The 19269-nt window shown below is 38.7% G+C and overlaps 1 protein-coding gene and 1 long non-coding RNA gene across 7 annotated transcripts in view; one reads left to right on the forward strand and one right to left on the reverse strand.

Moving 5' to 3' along the window:
* The window catches only part of LOC147006118 (uncharacterized), a 99973-nt gene extending 92736 nt beyond the window's left edge, over positions 1–7237 (forward strand). The window contains exon 4 of the long non-coding RNA XR_015047731.1: positions 7169–7237. This is a non-coding gene — a long non-coding RNA (uncharacterized LOC147006118). The remainder of the gene's footprint in view (positions 1–7168) is intronic.
* The window catches only part of Srgap2 (SLIT-ROBO Rho GTPase activating protein 2), a 239620-nt gene that overhangs the window by 81803 nt on the left and 138548 nt on the right, over positions 1–19269 (reverse strand). The gene's annotated exons all lie outside the window — the stretch shown is intronic.

The following is a 19269-nucleotide window of genomic DNA, read 5'->3' on the forward strand; positions in this document are numbered from 1 at the left end:
GAAAGTGGGGAAAAGCCTTGAAGATATGGGCACAGGGGAAAAATTCCTGAATAGAACAGTAATGGCTTGTGCTGTAAGATCGAGAATTGACAAGTGGGACCTCATGAAACTACAAAGCTTCTGCAAGGCTAAAGACACCATCAATAAGACAAAAAAACCACCAACAGATTGGGAAAGGATCTTCACCTATCCTAAATCAGATAAGGGCCTAATATCCAATATATATAAAGAACTCAAGAAGGTGGACTCCAGAAAGTCAAATAACCCCATTAAAAAATGGGGCTCAGAACTGAACAAAGAATTCTCACCTGAGGAATACCGAATGGCAGAGAAACACCTGAAAAAATGTTCAACATCCTTAATCATCAGGGAAATGCAAATCAAAACAACCCTGAGATTCCACCTCACACCAGTCAGAATGGCTAAGATCAAAAATTCAGGTGACAGCAGTTGCTGGCGAGGATGTGGAGAAAGAGGAACACTCCTCCATTGTTGGTGGGATTGCAAGCTTGTACAACCACTCTGGAAATCAGTCTGGCGGTTCCTCAGAAAATTGGACATAGTACTACCGGAGGATCCAGCAATACCTCTCCTGGGCATATATCCAGAAGATGTCCCAACCGGTAAAAAGGACACATGTTCCACTATGTTCATAGCAGCCCTATTTATAATAGCCAGAAGCTGGAAAGAACCCAGATGTCCCTCAACAGAGGAATGGATACAGAAATTATGGTACATTTACACAATGGAGTACTACTCAGCTATTAAAAAGAATGAATTTATGAAATTCCTAGCCAAATGGATGGACCTGGAGGGCATCATCTTGAGTGAAGTAACACAATCACAAAAGAACTCACACAATATGTATTCACTGATAAGTGGATATTAGCCCAAAACTTAGGATACCCAAGATATAAGATACAATTTGCTAAACGCATGAAACTCAAGAAGAATGAAGACCAAAGTGTGGACACTGTGCACCTTCTTAGAATTGGGAACAAAACACCCAGGGAAGGAGTTACAGAGACAAAGTTCGTAGCGGTGATGAAAGGATGGACCATTTAGAGACTGCCGTATCCAGGGATCCATCCCATAATCAACTTCTAAACGCTGACATCATTGCATACACTAGCAAGATTTTGCTGAAAGGACCCAAATATAACTGTCTCTTGTGAGACGATGCTGGGGCCTAGCAAACACAGGAGTGGATGTTCACAGTCAGCTATTGGATGTATCACAGGGCTCCCAATGGAGAAGCTAGAGAAAGTACCCAAGGAGCTAAAGGGATCTGCAACCCTATGGTTGGAACAACATGATGTACTAACCAGAACCCCGGAGCTCTTGTCTCTAGCTGCATATGTATCGAAAGATGGCCTAGTCAGCCATCAATGGAAAGAGAGGCCCATTGGACTCGCAAACTTTATATGCCCCAATATAGGGGAATGCCAGGGCCAAAAGAATGGGAATGGGTGGGTAGGGAAGTGGGGGGCGCTATGGGGGACTTTTGGGATAGCATTGGAAACGTAATTGAGGAAAATATGTAATAAAAATATTAAAAAAAAAAAAAAAGAAATATTTGCAAAAAAAAAAAAAAAAAAAAAAAGAATCCCAGTCTAGAGAAAGGAAGAGGCTCCAGGGGTTTAATCATGAATATGACATTCTCTTGACACTTCAGGTACCATGGTTGGCTCTAAGAGGAACATAATGCCTACTTTATAATACTGAGTAGATCTCCCCAGGTGCTGTGCTGGCTTATATCTTCTTGTCTTTGTGTATGCCAATTACAGTGGCAGCTATTACCATCAGTCATGGCCCATATACACTTTTTAAAAATCCGTATCCTTCTGGATAGCACTTTCCTTCTCACTAGCACCTTATCACATGAAAATCATTTAACTGTGAGAAGGAAAAGGCCAGAGTTTGGGCTTGTGTGTGTGTAAATATTTACTATTAAAAGGCAAAATTAGTAGTCTCTTGTGGGGTTTTAAATATATATAATATATATGTAAAATTAGTGAATAGTAAATCAGCAATAGAATCTGGGTGGGAGTCAGGGAAAAGATATTGTTAAATAAGCAGTAGAGGGTTAATCTATAGTAAACGTTGGCAAGTCAAGAATATACCCCCATAGGCTGTCAAGATGGCTTAGTGGATAAAGGTATTTGCCACCAAGCCTGAAAACCTGCATTTGATTCCTAAGATTCAAGAAGTATTAGGAGAGAACTAATTCATGCAAGTTGTCCCTTGAACTCCACATTCACACCAGGCATATGCACCTGCACACACACACACACACACACACACACACACACACACGTAAAAAACAAAAACTAAACTAAGAAACACTTTTAAAAAGAATTTATGATGTAAGAAAATCCACAGAATCAACTAACCTGGACCCATAGGGGCTCACAGAGACTGAACTGGCTACTAGGGAGCCTGGATAGGACTGACCTAGGCCCTCTGCATATGTTACAGTTGTGTAGCTTGGCATTCTTGTGCAACACCTAACAGTGGGGCAAGAGCTTTCTCTGACTCTGTTGCCTGCCTGTGAGACCCTTTCTCCTACTGGGTGGCCTCTTCTAGCCTTAATAGGAGAAGAGGTGCCTAGGCTTATTGCTATTTGATATACCATGGCTAGTTGATATCCATAGGAGGTCTGTGCTTTTCTTATAAATATATGGAGAAGGAGCTGGGAAATGGGGTGGGAAGAAGGGGAAAGGACTGAGAGGGGAAACTGCAGCCAGGATTTTTGAATAAATAAAGAAACAAGAATACATGCTATAGGCTGGGTTTGGTAGTATACACCATAATAATCCTAGCACTCAGGAATCTCAGGCAGGATGGGAAGTTAGACCTGCCTTGGCTGCATGGTGAGACCATGTATCAAAAAGCAAAGCAGAACAAAATATTAAATGGAGAATACAAGTTGTAATTCATGGTAACCACTAAAGAGATAGTGTCACTAGCAATCTAAGAGGAGGGAAACTCTGTAAACTATATAAAAAGAAGGAATGAACTCATCTGCTAATGGGTTACTCAGGCAAACAGACTGAATTCTAGTTGTCAATAGCGGAGGACTTGATCACAGAGGGTAGCACCATGTTTTTGGTGGGTGATGGTATGTACTGTCATGTGTCTTAATTTTGGTCAGTTCAAAGCTGCACTTTTCAAGAATACTCCTCATTCTTTCCTGCATATCCAACCTTCTCTGGGATAATTTCCATTCCATTTAAATATTATTTAGAGTCAAGGATGGTGGCACAGGCTTGTAATTCCAGCATTTCTCAGTGGCTAAGGCAGGAGGGAAGTCCAAAGCTAGCCTTGGCTACATAGCATGAACATAAGGTTTTATTATTTCTTTCAGTGTAGGTCTGCTGGTGATAGGTTTTTCATATCTTCTTATTTGGAAATCTCATTAGTTGGCCTTCACTTCTTAAGGATACGTCTTTCTACTGTCTCCTATCTTTCATTGTTTTTTATTGAGAACCTAACAGTTAACTTTGTTGTTGCTTCTTTGAGTGCAGCTGTAAGACACTTCTGTAACAGCTTTCATCAATGTGACCATAATTCACCTACACACAACTTTCTTTGTATTCATCCTACCTGGAGTTCATAATGTGTTTTTACTCTGTAATAACTTCATTAGTTGTAGACAGTTTATAGCCATTTTTCTTCAACTAATGCTTTCTTCATTCTTTTTTTTTCTACTGGAACTTCAAATAATCACACTAGGCCTGTTCATGTCTGATGCTTTTTTTTCTCTTTGTTCATTCTTTTATCACTCCGATCTTCAGGATAACCCATCTTCAGCTTTGTTTAATCTATATATTAAGCTTTTCTTTTAGTTACTACATTTCCATCATAAAATTTTGTTTTGCTTTTATTATTGATATGTAATTCACATAACATACAACCTGCTAGTTTAAAATATTCAAAATTCAATAATTTAATGTCACAAAGAATTTGTAAACCATCACCACTAATTTCAGAATACTGTCATCACACTAAAAGAGACCTGATAACTGTTAGTAATCACTTCTCAACCTTCCCCTCAGCTCCTAGCAACCACTAATCTACTTTCTGTTTCTATGAACTAGAATATTCTAAATATTTCCTATAAAGGGAATCTTATGGTATGTGGTCTTTTGTATCTGGCATCTTTTATTCAATACAATATTTTCAGAGTTTATCCATCCTGTCAGTATGTATTAGAAGCTCCTTTCTTTGTGGGTATGACAATGACAGGGATGGAACCAGGGCCATGCACATGTTAATAAGCATGTCCTGCTTTAGGGAGCTACACTTCTCTGCCTCAAATTCTATCTTTCTTTTCAATGGATGAATATTACAAATGAACAACAAATTTTGTTAACATTTGCTTAACTGCTTTATGAACATAGATTATTTCCACTTCTTGACATTATAAATAATGCTACTGTGTACAAAGTTTTTCTGGAAGTATGTTTTTATTTCTCGTCAGTTTATATCCAGGAGTGAAAGTGCTGAATTGTAGGTTAACTCCAGGCTTCGGTTTTTATAGAATTATCAAGCTTTTTTTAATACAGGGTCTCTCTCTAGGTAGTTCTTTAGTCCCCAAATACTAAAATTATAAGCATGTGCCATCATGCCCAGCTCCTCACTAACATTTCATTTTCTCTCTCTTTTTCTTTCTTAAGTTATAGCCACCTTTATGGTTATGACTTGTTACTTCATTGTGGTTTTGCAGAGATCTTTATAATTCTTACTGGCCATTTGCTGATCTCCTTTGGAGAAAAGTTTTTTCCAGCTTTTATGCATTTTAAAACTGGATTGCCTCTCATTGTTAAGATAAGAGTTCTTTTTATATCATAAATACAAACCCTTTAGAAAATATGTGATTTGAAAATATTTTCTCTTATTCTATGGGGCTGTATTTTCTTTTCCTTGAAAGTATTCTCAGAAAGTTTTGTACATTGGTATCTCATTTAAAGTTATCATTTATAATTTTGTTATCATTTAATTTTTTAGACTATGAAACATAGTGTAAAGAGTATATTTGATAACAACCTTATTTGGATCTCCCATGAGGCTATTATTTCTCAGTTTTTGATCATAGTTATCTGATTTCTACATGTGCCTATTTTTAATTGGAAGTCAAACTATGTTTTAACAAACTGAAATATAAATCAGAATTTTCATTGAGGGAAGATTTAAATCTGATTCTAGCCACTACCTATCTTGGATCACCTTAACTCAGTTAGAGATGAAGACAGTTTGAAGCTAGGTTTCAGTCCCTGTGAGATCACTGGAGTCACTTATGCCCTATCCTTACTTCTCAGTTCATTCCTGTGCTGTGGCAAAGCTTGGGGAATCATAATCAGTATCCTTGCTCTCCACAGACCCCTTATACTGGGAATTGAATTCAGGTCTTCATGAATGCTAGCAAGTTCTCTACCACTGAGCTACAGTCCCAGCCCTGCCTTTTTTGTTTGCTTGTTTTGTTTTAATGTTTATTTTGAGACAAACTCTCATTAATATGTCCAGAACGACCTTGAACTCCTTATGTAGCACAAGAAAGCCTTGACCTTGAACTCCATCTGCCTTAGACCTCCAGAGTAGGCCTGGCTCTTTCTTTGTCTCAGTTTCAATTTTTACATGTCTAGCCCTTCAAGTTTATTCAAAGTTCCGTTAAGCTTCATGCCCCACGGCTGTCTTCGAGAATGGCAGATGCTTCTTATGTGACAGTAGATCATGAAGCATAAAATTTGGACCGAATTACCTAAAATGGCAGTATAAACACTGAGCACAGAGATTACTTTGTAGCCTTCAGCAGATCTGGTGCAATTCTAAATTCTCAATAAGCTCTGTGCAATGTGCTTTACATAGAAGAGTGAATGGACATTGGCCACAGCGAAGGCATGTCACCCTCAGATTCTCAAGTTGTTCCCTTTTCAGGACATTCTGGGAAAATGAGAGAGGAACAAACCTCAGGATTTAAATATGGTTCCTCTGATTTCCCCCTGGGACTTTCAAAACCCCAATCTATAAAGAGGAGGATGAATATAACTCAAATAAAGGACATCTTCTGAAATCACCTAAGTGATTAAGAATCTAGAATCAAATCTTAGGATCATTTGGTGACTTACAGTTTGTCTAATGGAGGAATTCTACACAAAGCTCTAAATATAAATATATGAGCAAGCCTTAAACAGGGCCAGGCATGAAGCATACCTGTAATCACTAGGGAAGCAAAGACACAAGAATTCTTGGGGCCTGCTGGCTAGCTAATGTTGCTAAACTGATGAGCTTCAGAAGTAGTGAGAAACACTGCCTCAAAAACCATGGTAGAGGGGCAGGCAAAGATGGCTCAGTGAATAAAGGAGCCTGCTGCCAAGCCTACCAACCAGAGTTCCAGTCATTCCATGCAAGCTATATATGAAATTTTCCTTTACTACTTGAAGTTCACTCTTGGGCAACTATTATCTCTAGCATCTACAGAGCCCCTTTCAAACCTACATTGCCTAGATAAGAGTTATTCATGAAAATATTTTCCTCCCTTTTATCAAGTTTGTGAATAATTTAGACTTCATTGTTCATTAGTAATTTAAAAAATAATAGTTATACCTTCTACTCAGTGTTTAATATATGCTAATTGACGGGCATGACTTCATTTAACTGTTGTAACAGTTGTTATCACTACCTCCATTTTATAGATGCTAAGTCTTAGAAAGGTCAAGCAATTAATTGCCCAACTTCTAAATGAAGGACTGGAATTTGAACCCACAAACTGTTCCACACTATCCATACTCTTTTGCCATGTGTGTATTTCCATCTTAAAGAAGCCTCACCGGATGAAAACTGGATAAAAATGTGGCTCCTGGTAGGTCAACCAACTCCAGAGTACACCACACTCCTAAGAGTCATTGGGGAACACAAACTGGGCTAGATGTGGATTAAAAATATCCCCAAACCACAAAGTTAGGTGAGTAGCAAGAAGAGGGAGAATACTGGATGGGTCCAAAACATGTGAATATGATCCAAATAAATTGTAAGAAATTCTCAAAGAAGTAATAAAAATAGTATTTAAACAAAAAAAGAATATAGTTTGTGTACCAATTGTTAGTCAGAGTGATGACAGAAAGAAAGTAACCACAGCTTCTCTGTATTTCTGCTTTTTTCCTAACAGGCTGGTTTCTCAACTTGGAAATGGACAGCATGGCCTTAGCTGGCCTCTCATTGGTCATCTCTATCCATCAACTCCTGTGGACAGCTCCTGAGCTATGTCTCTAGCACATATGGAACTGTAGGTCACAGACATTTAACAAGAACATCCTCTATTGTCAGTATGGGGTTCTAAAAGAAATGTCCACTGCATCAAACTCAAAGAAAAAAACCATATGATCATTTCATTAGATGCTGAGAAAGCATTTGACAAAATCTAACACCCCTTCAGAATAAAAGTCTTGGAAAGATCAGGAATTCAAGGCCCATACCTAAACATAGTAAAAGCAATATACAGCAAACCAGTAGCCAACATCAAACTAAATGGAGAGAAACTTGAAGCAATCCCACTAAAATCAGGGACTAGACAAGGATGCCCACTCTCTACCTACCTATTCAATATAGCACTTGAAGTCCTAGCCAGAACAATTAGACAACAAAAGGAGGTCAAAGGGATATAAACTGGAAAGGAAGAAGTTAAAATATCATACTACTTGCAGATGATATGATAGTATATTTAAGTGACCCCAAAAATTCCACCAGAGAACTCCTAAAGCTGATAAACAACTTCAGCAAAGTAGCTGGATATAAAATTAACTCAAACAAATCAGTGGCCTTCCTCTACTCTAAGGATAAACAGGGTGAGAAAGAAATTAGGGAAACAACACTCTTCACAATAGTCACAAATAATATAAAATGCCTTGGGGTGACTCTAACTAAGCAAGTGAAGGAATTATATGATAAGAATTTCAAGTCTCTGAAAAAAGAAATCGAAGAAGATTTCAGAAGATGGAAAAATCTCCCATGCTCACTGATTGGCAGGATTAATATAGTTAAAAATGGCTATCTTGCAGAAAGCAATCTACAGACTCAATGCAATCCCTATCAAAATTCCAACTCAATTCTTCACAGAGTTAGAAAGAGCAAATTGCAAATTCATCTGGAAAAAACAAAAAACCTACGATAGTGAAAACTATTCTTAACAATAAAAGAACTTCTGGTGGAATCACCATCCCTGACCTCAAGCTGTACTACAGACCAAACTGTGATAAAAACTACATGATATTGGTACAGTGACAGGCAGGTAGATCAATATAATAAAATTGAAGACCCTGAAATGAATCCACACACCTATGATCACTTGATCTTTGACAAAGAAGCTAAAACCATCCAGTGGAAAAACGACAGCATTTTCAATAAATGGTGCTGGTTCAACTGGCGGTTAGCATGTAGAAGAATGCACATTGATCCATTCTTATCTCCTTGTACAAAGCTCAAGTCCAAGTGGATCAAGGACCTCCACATAAAACTAGAAACACTGAAAGTAATAGAAAAGAAAGTGGGGAAGGAAGAGCCTTGAGGGCATGGGCACAAGGGAAAATTTCCTGAACAGAATACCAATAGCTTATGCTCTAAGATTAAGAATTTACAAATGGAACCTCATAAAATTGCAAAGCTTCTATAAGTCAAAAGACACTGTCAATAGGACAAAACACCAACTAACAAATTGGGAAAAGAACTTTACCAATCCTAATCTGATAGAGGGCTAATATCTAACATATACAAAGAACTCAAGAAGTTAGACTCCAGAGAACCAAATAACCCCATGAAAAAATGGGGTACAGAGCTAAAAAAAAGAATTCTCAACTGAGGAATACTGAATGGCTGAGAAGCACCGAAAGAAATGTTCAACAACCTTAATCATCAGGGAAATGCAAATCAAAACAACCCTGAGATTCCACCTCAAATCAGTCAGAATGGCTAAGATTAAAAACTCAGGTGACAGCAGATGTGGGCAAGGATGTCGAGAAAGAGGAACACTCCTCCATTGCTGGTGGGATTGCAAGCTGCTACAAACACTCTGGAAATCACTTTGGAGGTTCCTCAGAAAATTGGACATATTACTAGCTGAGGACTCAATAATACCATGCCTAGGCATATACCCAGAAGATGCTCCAACATATAATAAGGACACATGCTCCACTATGTTTATGGAAACCTTATTTGTAATAGCCAGAAGCTGTAAAGAACCCAGATGTCCCTCAACAGAGGAATGGATTTAGAAAATGTGGTAAATTTACACAATGGAGTACTACTCAGTTATTAACAATGAAGTTATGAAATTCTTAGGCAAAATGGATAGATCTAGAAAATATCATCCTGAGTGAGTTAACCCAATCACAAAAGAACACATATGGTATGCACTCACTGATAAGTGGATACTAGCCCAGAAGCTTGGAATACCTAAGATACAATTCACAAACCATGAAGCTCAAGAAGAAGGAAGACCAAAGTGTGGATACTTTAGTCCTTCTTAGAAAGGGGAACAAAATACTCATGGGAGGAGTTACAGAGACAAAGTGTGGAGCAGAGACTAAAGGCAAGGTCCACCTGCCTAAAGACTGCCCCACCTGGGGATCCATCCCATGTACCGTCACCAAATCCAGACACTATTGTAGATGCCAACAAGTGCTTGCTGACAGCAGCCTTATATAGCTGTCTCCTGAGAGGCTCTCCACCAGTGCCTGACAAATACAGAGGTAGATACTCACAGCCAACCACTGGACTGAGCACAGGGTCCATGGAGGAACTAGAGAAAGGACTCAAGGAGGTGAAGGGGTTTGCAGCCCCATAGGAGGAACAACATGAACCAACCAATATCCCCAGAGCTCCCAATGTCTAAACCACCAACCAAAGAGTACACATGGAGGGACCCATGGCTCCAGCTGCATATGTAGCAGAGGATGGCCTTGTTGGTCATCAATGGAAGGAGAGGCCCTTGGTCCTGTGAAGGCTCTATGCCCCAGTGTAGGGGAATGCGAGGTCCAGGAAGTAGGAGTGGGTGGGTTGGTGAGCCGAGAGGGCAGTGGGTATAGGAGGTTTTCAGAGGGGAAACTAGGACAGGAAAGGGGATAATATTTGAAATGTAATAAAGAAACTATCTAATAAAAAAGAAAAAGAATTAAAAAAAAAAAAAGAAAAGCTGAGGCTAGAATCTCCAACCCAGAGCATGTCAATCTTCTGCATAAACCTAGCCAGAAGGAGTAAACTACATCAGTGATCAGTGGTTGTATCATCATTTTAAATTACTCTCAAATATTCTGAAGAGGTTGAGAAATATTTTATTGTACAAAAATCCAAAGCAAGTAATGAAAATTAATAAGTACAGATTTTTTTTTTATTTTTTTAGATAACAACCACACTTCTAGAATGCATAAGAAAAAAGAAGTAAGCTTGTCACAACTATGTCTGGTATTTTTGAGCCTGGGCTTCAATCTGCTCATTTAAATGTTGCAAAACATGAATGACTATCCTAGAACCAATTTTTAATTCAAAGTTCTTTAAACATTTCTTTAGTCTACAGGTGATATCCAGAAGATAATGTCAACGTTGTGGTAGGAAATTAAACCAATAAGAAGATAAATAAAGCAACCATCTGGAGCCCTGTGCCACAATCCAGGCAAATTCCTGGTCTGATACTCTTTTTCTATTCTGCATTATCTTCCAAAAGGATTCACTATTCTTTATTACCTTGCACAGTTGACTTGTGAATGCCAATTCAAATTTCTGAAGCACAAGTCTAATGTGGGTCAAAAGTATTTGAGGAAGACACAAGGCAGACTTGGAGAATTAAGTTCAGCTGAAGAAATGATCTGAAAGTGTGTTGAAATTCCTTTGTTGACCACAAATCCAACTGTTATGACCTCTCTCCTGGGACATGTAGCCTATTTTCTTTATCATCCATTTGACAATTTAATATATTCAAATCAGCAGTGGGAGAAGAAATATATCCAAGGGACTATTGTTTCATATTGCCTACAAGGGATTTCCAGAAGCCTAGCAGGTCTCCTGAATGGAGAAGGGCTGTTAGAGTAAAAGCTCAATTCTCTCTCAACTTTCTCTCCTGTCTGCCTGGCTCAGATTCACCACTGACCTCAGCAGAAACAACCTTAAGTGCTTAGACCAATTCAAAAATTGTCTTCAAGTAGCTCCATAAACTTAAACTGAGTTCTGAAAACCCCAAAATATTGTTTTTAGCTCCTTACAAGCCTATTCTGCAAATGTTCACCCCCTTAAGAAAACAGTAGTCTTCCCTAGGTTCCTTTCCAAGGTAAAAACTAAGCCTTTCTTCCATTTCCCTCTCTCTTTGTTGGTTTATTTATTCTCATATTCTCTCTCCCTCTCTCCTCACTCCTTCTCTCCTCCCCCCAACCCTTCCTGGAAAAGTCAGTAAGAAATGCTTCTGTGACATTATAAGGCCATAGCCTACTGATCTAGGTTTGGGGTAAGGAAAGCCAATACTGATTCTGAATCTAAAAGAGAAGGGCACTAATAAACTAGGAAGTACAAGTTTAGGGAAGGAGGACAGAAGTAGCCAGCTCACTTGGTCACACCCTATTACCAAGTGGCACATCTTCAGTGGAGATTACAGATAGTTCTGGGTTCAACAGCAGGACTACGGGGTGAGAGCTGACTAAGATTTATAGTATGTGTAATAAACACAGCTGCTCTAGTTCTTAGAAAAGTAAGTCAGAAATTATTTAGAAACTTGATAATCTAGAGAGGCTAAGATTTGTCTTCCTGTCATAGTATTTCCCCAATATTTATACCTGTAGCATAAAAATGAATACCCTCTTCCTTCTAATGCAAATAGAGATGTGATGTCTCTTCCATTTCTTCTACTCCTCTTGCTGCTTTAGATCAGACTTCATCATCTCTTACAATGGCTTTCTAATTGCTCTCACTTTTCTAATGTCTAATGCTCAACTTCTCAAAGTAACCCTTGTAAAAGGCCCTCAGAGCTAGGGATGCGGATCAGTGATAGAGTGTATGTCGACTATGTGTTCAAACTCAAGACAGACAGACAGATAAGACAGAAAGACACACACACACACACACACACACACACACACACGCGCTGAACATACACCAAACAGGTTAGAAAAATAAGTCTTAGATTATAATTTTTTAAAAAGCGTTTGTTTTATGTATATGAGTGTTTTGCCTACACCTATGCATATCTATCACACTACGCCTAGTGCTCATAGCAGCCAGAAGAGAGCATTAGGTTTCCTATAACAGGAGTTACAGATGGTTGTGAGCCTCCATGTGGATGCTAGGAATCAAACCAGAGTCCTCTCCAAGAGCAGCAAGTGCTCTTAACAGCTGGGTCCTTTTCCCAGTCCCCTACTCCCACTAAGAGTGCCCCTTCTTAGAATTGGGAACAAAACACCCATGGAAGGAGTTACAGAGACAAAGTTTGGAGCTGTGACGAAAGGATGGACCATCTAGAGACTGCCATATCCGGGGATCCATCCCATAATCAGCTTCCAGACACTGACACCATTGCATACACTAGCAAGATTTTGCTGAAAGGACCCAGATAGAGCTGTCTCTTGTGAGACTATGCCAGGGCCTAGCAAACACAGAAGTGGATGCTATTGGATGTATCACAGGGCCCCCAATGGAGGAGCTAGAGAAAGGACCCAAAGAGCTAAAGGAGCAACCCTATAGGAAGAACAACATTATGAACTAACCAGTACCCCCGGAGCTCGTGTCTCTAGCTGCATATGTATCAGAGGATGGCCTAGTCGGCCATCACTGGAAAGAGAGGCCCATTGGACTTGCAAACTTTATATGCCCCAGTACAGGGGAATGCCAGGGCCAAAAAGTGGGAGTGGGTGGGTAGGGGATTGGGGGGGAAGGTATGGGGGACTTTTGGGATAGCATTGGAAATGTAAATGAGGGAAATACCTAATAAAAATATTTTTAAAACCCTACATGTACGGTAGATTTTAAAAGAATTAATTTAATCATAAAAAAAGAGATGATATGAAAACCAGAATAGGAGTCATGGTGGCAGATCTTTTTCAGTCATAAACTACAAGGATGGCATCTTTCCACCGAACCAGAAAATACTGTAGACATAGACAATCAAGCACATAGACAGAACTGTCTGGAACAAGTGTGGTACTTCAGACTCACTAAAATGAATGTAATCAATCGCAAGCCCTTCATGAAATTGAACAAGGGAAGACTTCAAGCTCTGGTCTAACTAAGGCACATGAATGCATGTATCTTGTGAGGAGTGTGCCACCAGAATATACTTATCTTAAATAAAAAGGTATGATTCTCTATCTAAGAAAAAGTGGGAGTCTGGCTTTCCTGTAGGGCTAGAGGGAGGATGAGGTGGAGACTTCATAGCCTGGAGTTATAAGGTCAGAGGCAACAAACTCAGATCACATCCTTAAATCTAACCTGTGGATAAGCTCACCCAATATGTCAGAAATCATCTATTCTGATTACAACACCCCCTTTTCATCTTTCCTGCCCCAAAGGGCATATATACTGATGACTTTAATATTGTCAGCAGGGTGCAATTCATTTACCCTCCCACTCTTCACATACTGTTCGGTGAAGGGGGTTAGATGGACAGTATCAAACCTCACTGGGCTCCAGCCTGCAGCTCTGAAATTTAATGCCCAGAATATAATACAGAAAGCCTGAGTTTATAAACGCTCGAAAGACCTGTGCTAGGGAACAGGGATAATTTTCTTTCTTTTTTTCTTTTGGTTGGATAACAATGACTACAAAACTTTCAAAGCCCAGGTAAGATTTGACATGAATCCAACAGACACAGTTTTGAAGCAATATTTAAACAAAGTAATATTGGATACTTGATGTTGTTTCCAAAAAGAATATGTAGTTTACTGGTCATGTGTTCTGTGTTTAATAGATAGCTAATGTAAAGATTGTATTATTCTATTAGGGGTACTTAAATTAAAATTTTTAAATAATCTAAGAAAGGATATCTTCATTTAAATAATATTTATTTTCCAAAGTCATTTTGTTCTTGTGTTCCTATTATGTTCATACAATCTCTGGGAGGCAAAGTGAGCAAGAAGGATGATTCTTGTTCAGTTCATACACTGACGGACGGACAGGAAGGTGGAATTCTTGCCATTGGAAGGGATTAACAAGAAAGCACTATCTCATCTTACATCATTACCTACTGTCTTACATGAAAAAGAAAAGGAGAAGGAGGCTGTGCTAAGTACCAGTTTCAGAAGATTTCAAACTCAGCCTGAAGTATTTGTCCAGTCCTTCCTGACCTCTTCCTGGTACCCAGTATCGAGTCACCCTCAAACTTAAGTCTATGAACCTTAGTCCCATGTTCCTTTTGTCCATGTTCTCTAATCCCTGGCAGATTTTCAGTCTTCTCTCAAATGGCCTTACTCTGAATACTCGCTTTCTGGTTTCAACTGTCCACTTTACTTTAGTTTGTGTTCGAATATTCCTTCCAGCTTTTGCCCTTACAAATGCTTCCCTTTCCCATCTGAAACAGAACCCAGAAAGTATAGTATTAAGTCCTGGAGTGAGCTTTAAATAGAATTAGGAGATCTGGAATATTTGGTTCTATCTTTACCACTACCTGAATGATGGAAGGTAGGTCATTCTTGGCTCTCAGATTCCTCACTAATTACATGACTGGATTAGAAGGAGTGGCTGTCCCACAAAGACTGTCCCACATACTTTCCTACGTGGGCTATGAACAAACAGGAAGTCCAGCTTCCACTGCTCAAGCCAAATGCTGGGAGCCATCTTTAACTTCTTTTTCTCATGTGCCACATTTGATTTAGCAGCAGATCCTATTGGCTCCATCTTCAAAATACATCCTCAAAGCCAAGGCTAACAGCCACCATGCTGTCTTAATCTATTTTCTCTTACTTGACTTTATCTACAAAAACCTCTTTTTTTTTTTTTTTTAAAGGCAGGGTTTCTCTGTGTAGCCCTGGCTGTCTTGGAACTCACTCTGTAGGCCAGGCTGCCTCTGCCTCCCAAGTGCTGGGATGAAAGGCGTGCACCACCCCGGGCCTGGCCAGAAACCTCTTTTATTCATCTTTTCTCCTTGATTCTACTTTTCCTCCAGTCTACTTGAAATATCTTTATCTACTAGAAATATCTTCCTCAAACAGTTTAACAGCAAAAATTCTTCATTTTCTCCAAGAGTCAGTTCGAATGGCAGCTTCCATGGACACTCTACATTTCTAGGACCTATGGGCTATTTAACTCATTTTACTCTGTCTCTGTCTCTGTCTCTGTCTCTGCCTCTGCCTCTGCCTCTGCCTCTGCCTCTGTCTCTGTCTCTGTCTCTGTCTGTCTCTGTCTCTCTGTCTCTCTGTCTCTCTGTCTCTCTGTCTCTCTGTCTCTCTGTCTCTCTCTCTCTCTCTCTCTCTCTCTCTCTCTCTCTCTCTCTCTCACACACACACACACACACACACCATAAACTTTCTGATGGTGCTTCTCCGACTAGAATACAAGCTCCACAAAGACAAGGACTTTTTGTTGTTTGCTGCTTTCTTGTGCAAGCTCAGTGCTTGGAACATAGGATATGAATTATAAGGATCTGTTAAATGAAGTGAATTTTAATTCCTCTCCTGTTTGCTCTCTCAGGCACATCTATAATCTCTTGTTATCTTGTTCTGTCTCTTAGTAGATCTCATTGTTTCCCTTTCCATTATCTCCCTGAATTACTCCAGCAGGATTCTCAACAGTTTCTTTCATCTAAACCAATGGAACACTACCACCAATGTAACTAAGATACCTTCTTCAAGATGTCATTGTTCTACTTAATATGTCCATGATTCTCTTTGACTATATATACTTCAGACTCCCTGAACTCCACTCAAAGCTCTTCACACTCACACTCCAAACTCTTCCCACACATTCCCCACTGCTTGCCAAGATACAGCTTTGGTGCTGTCAGATGATTCTAATGGATGGTATTTCTAACACAGAAAAAAAATCATGATAGGAAATTGGTATCAGATAATATGGCAACATTCAAGAGATATTTCCATCAGATAAGGAGACAGATACTTGCGAATCCTGGAAGTGGATAATTAAAAGAATTAAAAAGCTCAATTATTTTCCCTCCAATGGATCTTACCTGACTCAACTTTCAAGAATCTGTTTATTTTACTAGTTCCTATAGATAACAAATTATAAACTACCATTAATTAAGCTGCTGTCTTTAGTAGTCATCAGAAGCCTATCTACGTAGCTGAGAAGTGAAGACCTTGACCTCTACTGCAATTTTATCATGCAAGTCAGAACACTGAGCAACTGTAGACAGTCACATAATACTCTGCAATTGGACAGAACAAACTAGTGGTGGTTAATTGTGCTTTTGCATTTAAATGAGGCAATGTGTGTATGTGTGTGTGTTTAATTTACTTATTTATTTTAAGGAGTCCCCAAAAGAAGGGTCAGGTAGGCCATGAATTTTTCCTTGCCCTAAGAACTCTAAGGCCCAGACATACTACACTGACTCAGAGAATAACAAAATAAAGAACCCGTTCCTCACCCTCTCTTTTACTCTCCATTCTCAACAGGAACATCAAAAGGAAAACAAGGCCATGGGAAGAGGCAAGGCAGGGAAGGATGTGATGCTTGCAGGGGTACAAGGACTGGCTTATCTTGACATTGGAGAAGAAAAATTAAAGCTAGACACTGGATCTCTTAGTCTGTCTACTTTATTTCCTTCCTAAAATATGTGATAATAATACTATTTCAAAGATTAGCTTAGAGATGTTAAGACCACTCCAGCTGGGGGAAGGTACAAAATGTACACTTTCTACACAAACACTCAGATACCATTTGGCCATGATAGTTCTGTACAGCAATTTCTTCTCAGGTTTTTACTGATTCCAGTGACATCTGAGGAAAAACAAGTAAGTGTGTGAGTGATTTTCTTCAATGTGGAATGAGAAACTGATACCCATGCAATGTGACAACTATACTGAGCTATCCAGGGCCCAGGCTCAAGCAAAGCTGTGAGAGCATTCTCAACTAAGATCAAAGAAAACAATGAAGGAAGAAAAAGAAAGGTAAAATTATACTCTGCGTATTTTATATTAAATGGAAGTAGAGTAATACTAAACAAAACTGTAGGCTACCTAATCACCTCAAAAACAAGTCACTCCTTGAAGATGTCAAACAGAATTTAGATTGCTTCTGCATATATATAGGACTACATATATAGGACTATCCAAATGGAGAATCGAGTCAACAGAGACCTAAGAACCAAAAGAACATGAGGACACCAAGGGAGACAGAAAGAATGCTACACAGTTATAGAAAGTGATGTTTTTATAAAAGGATACAATGACATGGAAAAATATGTTTATTAAAGAGAAATGAAAAATATGAAAATTATACAACATGGACATCATATAATCCTCATTTTCTACAAAATATACAGAAAATTTTGAAAAGATATATTAAACTGTTCATAATGATTCTAAAATAATTATGACTTCTTATTTGTTGTTCCTCTGAGTGTTTTACTATGCAACTCAGCCTGGCCTTAACTCACTCTGTAGCTTAAGTTGCCCCTGAACCCTCCTGTGCTCATCCTCCTAAGGACTGAGATTACACATGTGACTCCAGTTGTATGTACTACTTATACAACACAAAATAAAATCAAATGCAACTAAGGTCCAGGGGTTTGTCTATTAAAAATGAAATTAAAAACAAAAACAAAATACCAGAAAACATCACTATTCTTGTCCCTGGGATTTAACAGTAACTGCCTGGATAACTAAGGGGTCAGGAACTATGAAGAAGAATTCTTCTAGTTTCCTATGATGTGATCTGTCAAAGCTGGAATCTCAGTACAGATAGTTAAAATTAATCAATAGCTGTATGTTTAATTTTGGATAACTGCTGGAGAAAGCTGGTTGCATAAATAACTTTTAGAGCACAGAGGGGGAAAAATCCAAAAAATAAAGCAGGGGCACATACCTGAAATCATGGTATCTAAGAGGCAAAGGCACAGGAACCTTTAAGTCAGCTTGGACTACACAGCAAGAAAGAAGGGAGGTAGGGACATTAAAAAAAAAAAAAAAAAAAAGATTTGACTGGGAAAAAATAGGGGCTCAAAGATGTCATTACCAAAAAAAATATATAAAAACAGAAATATGAAGATTCTGTTTCAGAAGATGGAAAATTTTGCATTCTGTTATCATTTTAAATAAAAATCAAGCTCAGACATGCCTGTAGAATTTCAAAAGAATTACTTCTAACAAAGATAAATTGGAGAATCGAAAAAAGCTAGTTCTGCAAGAAGGGAGCTAAAATCAAGAGTGCTGCCTCTCTCTGGACAAGCTGAGCAAGAAGTGTAACACAGTGGAAAGCCTGGCTTGATAATAGCATCCAAATGTACAACTGTGGGATCCATAAGCCATTATTCCTTGTACAAGAACTGGTTCTGCAGCTTACACACATGACTGCTACCTCCCATGCACACAAGGCAGCAGAGCATAGTGGTGTGAAGAGATGACTCAGGGGATGCTGACTGTTTAGGCTTGAATCTCAATTCTCCTGTCAGCCAGATGTACAACCTTGAAGCAATTGCCTAACCCCTCTGCCTATGAGCATCTATAAATACAGATGACAAAAGGACTACTCATCGCAAAGGCCTGTTGTGTTGATTAAATGGACTACACAAATAAATATGTAGCAATGTCCCTGGACATGGCTAGCATTCATTTAGTATTAGTTATAATTATTATTTTTATTACTGTTGTGAACCTTAAAATCAAAAAAACTGGTGCTGAGTTGGCTTGCATACCATTCGTACTTTTTTACAAACCACTGTCTGCTCACCTGTGAGCTATATTAATAACCCGCTTCTTTTTTCAGAATATAAAAGGCACAGAGATGGTAAATGACAACATGAGTAATTATCAGTTGATATTTAAACTACTTGATAAATAGATAAACTATCACCCAACCTTCTTATGATAGCAATATATGTGTGTGTGTGTATGTATATTATATTTCTATAACTACTTATATAACTTTTATTTCATGTAAGAAAAGGCTATTGCAAAATTGAGGGTTTAGATTGTGAATGTCTTATGGGATGTCAAGCTATTATCAATACCAGTGGGTTAACTAGTATTTCCTATTGTAATTCAACATGACATAATTGATACAACATACACTACACATTTTAAATATGCTAGGCATGATGGCACAGCCTATAATCAAAACAGCTGT

This window comes from Mus caroli, unplaced genomic scaffold, assembly GCF_978045245.1.
Source record: "Mus caroli unplaced genomic scaffold, Mus_caroli_1 scaffold_1, whole genome shotgun sequence".
Lineage (NCBI taxonomy): Eukaryota > Metazoa > Chordata > Mammalia > Rodentia > Muridae > Mus > Mus caroli.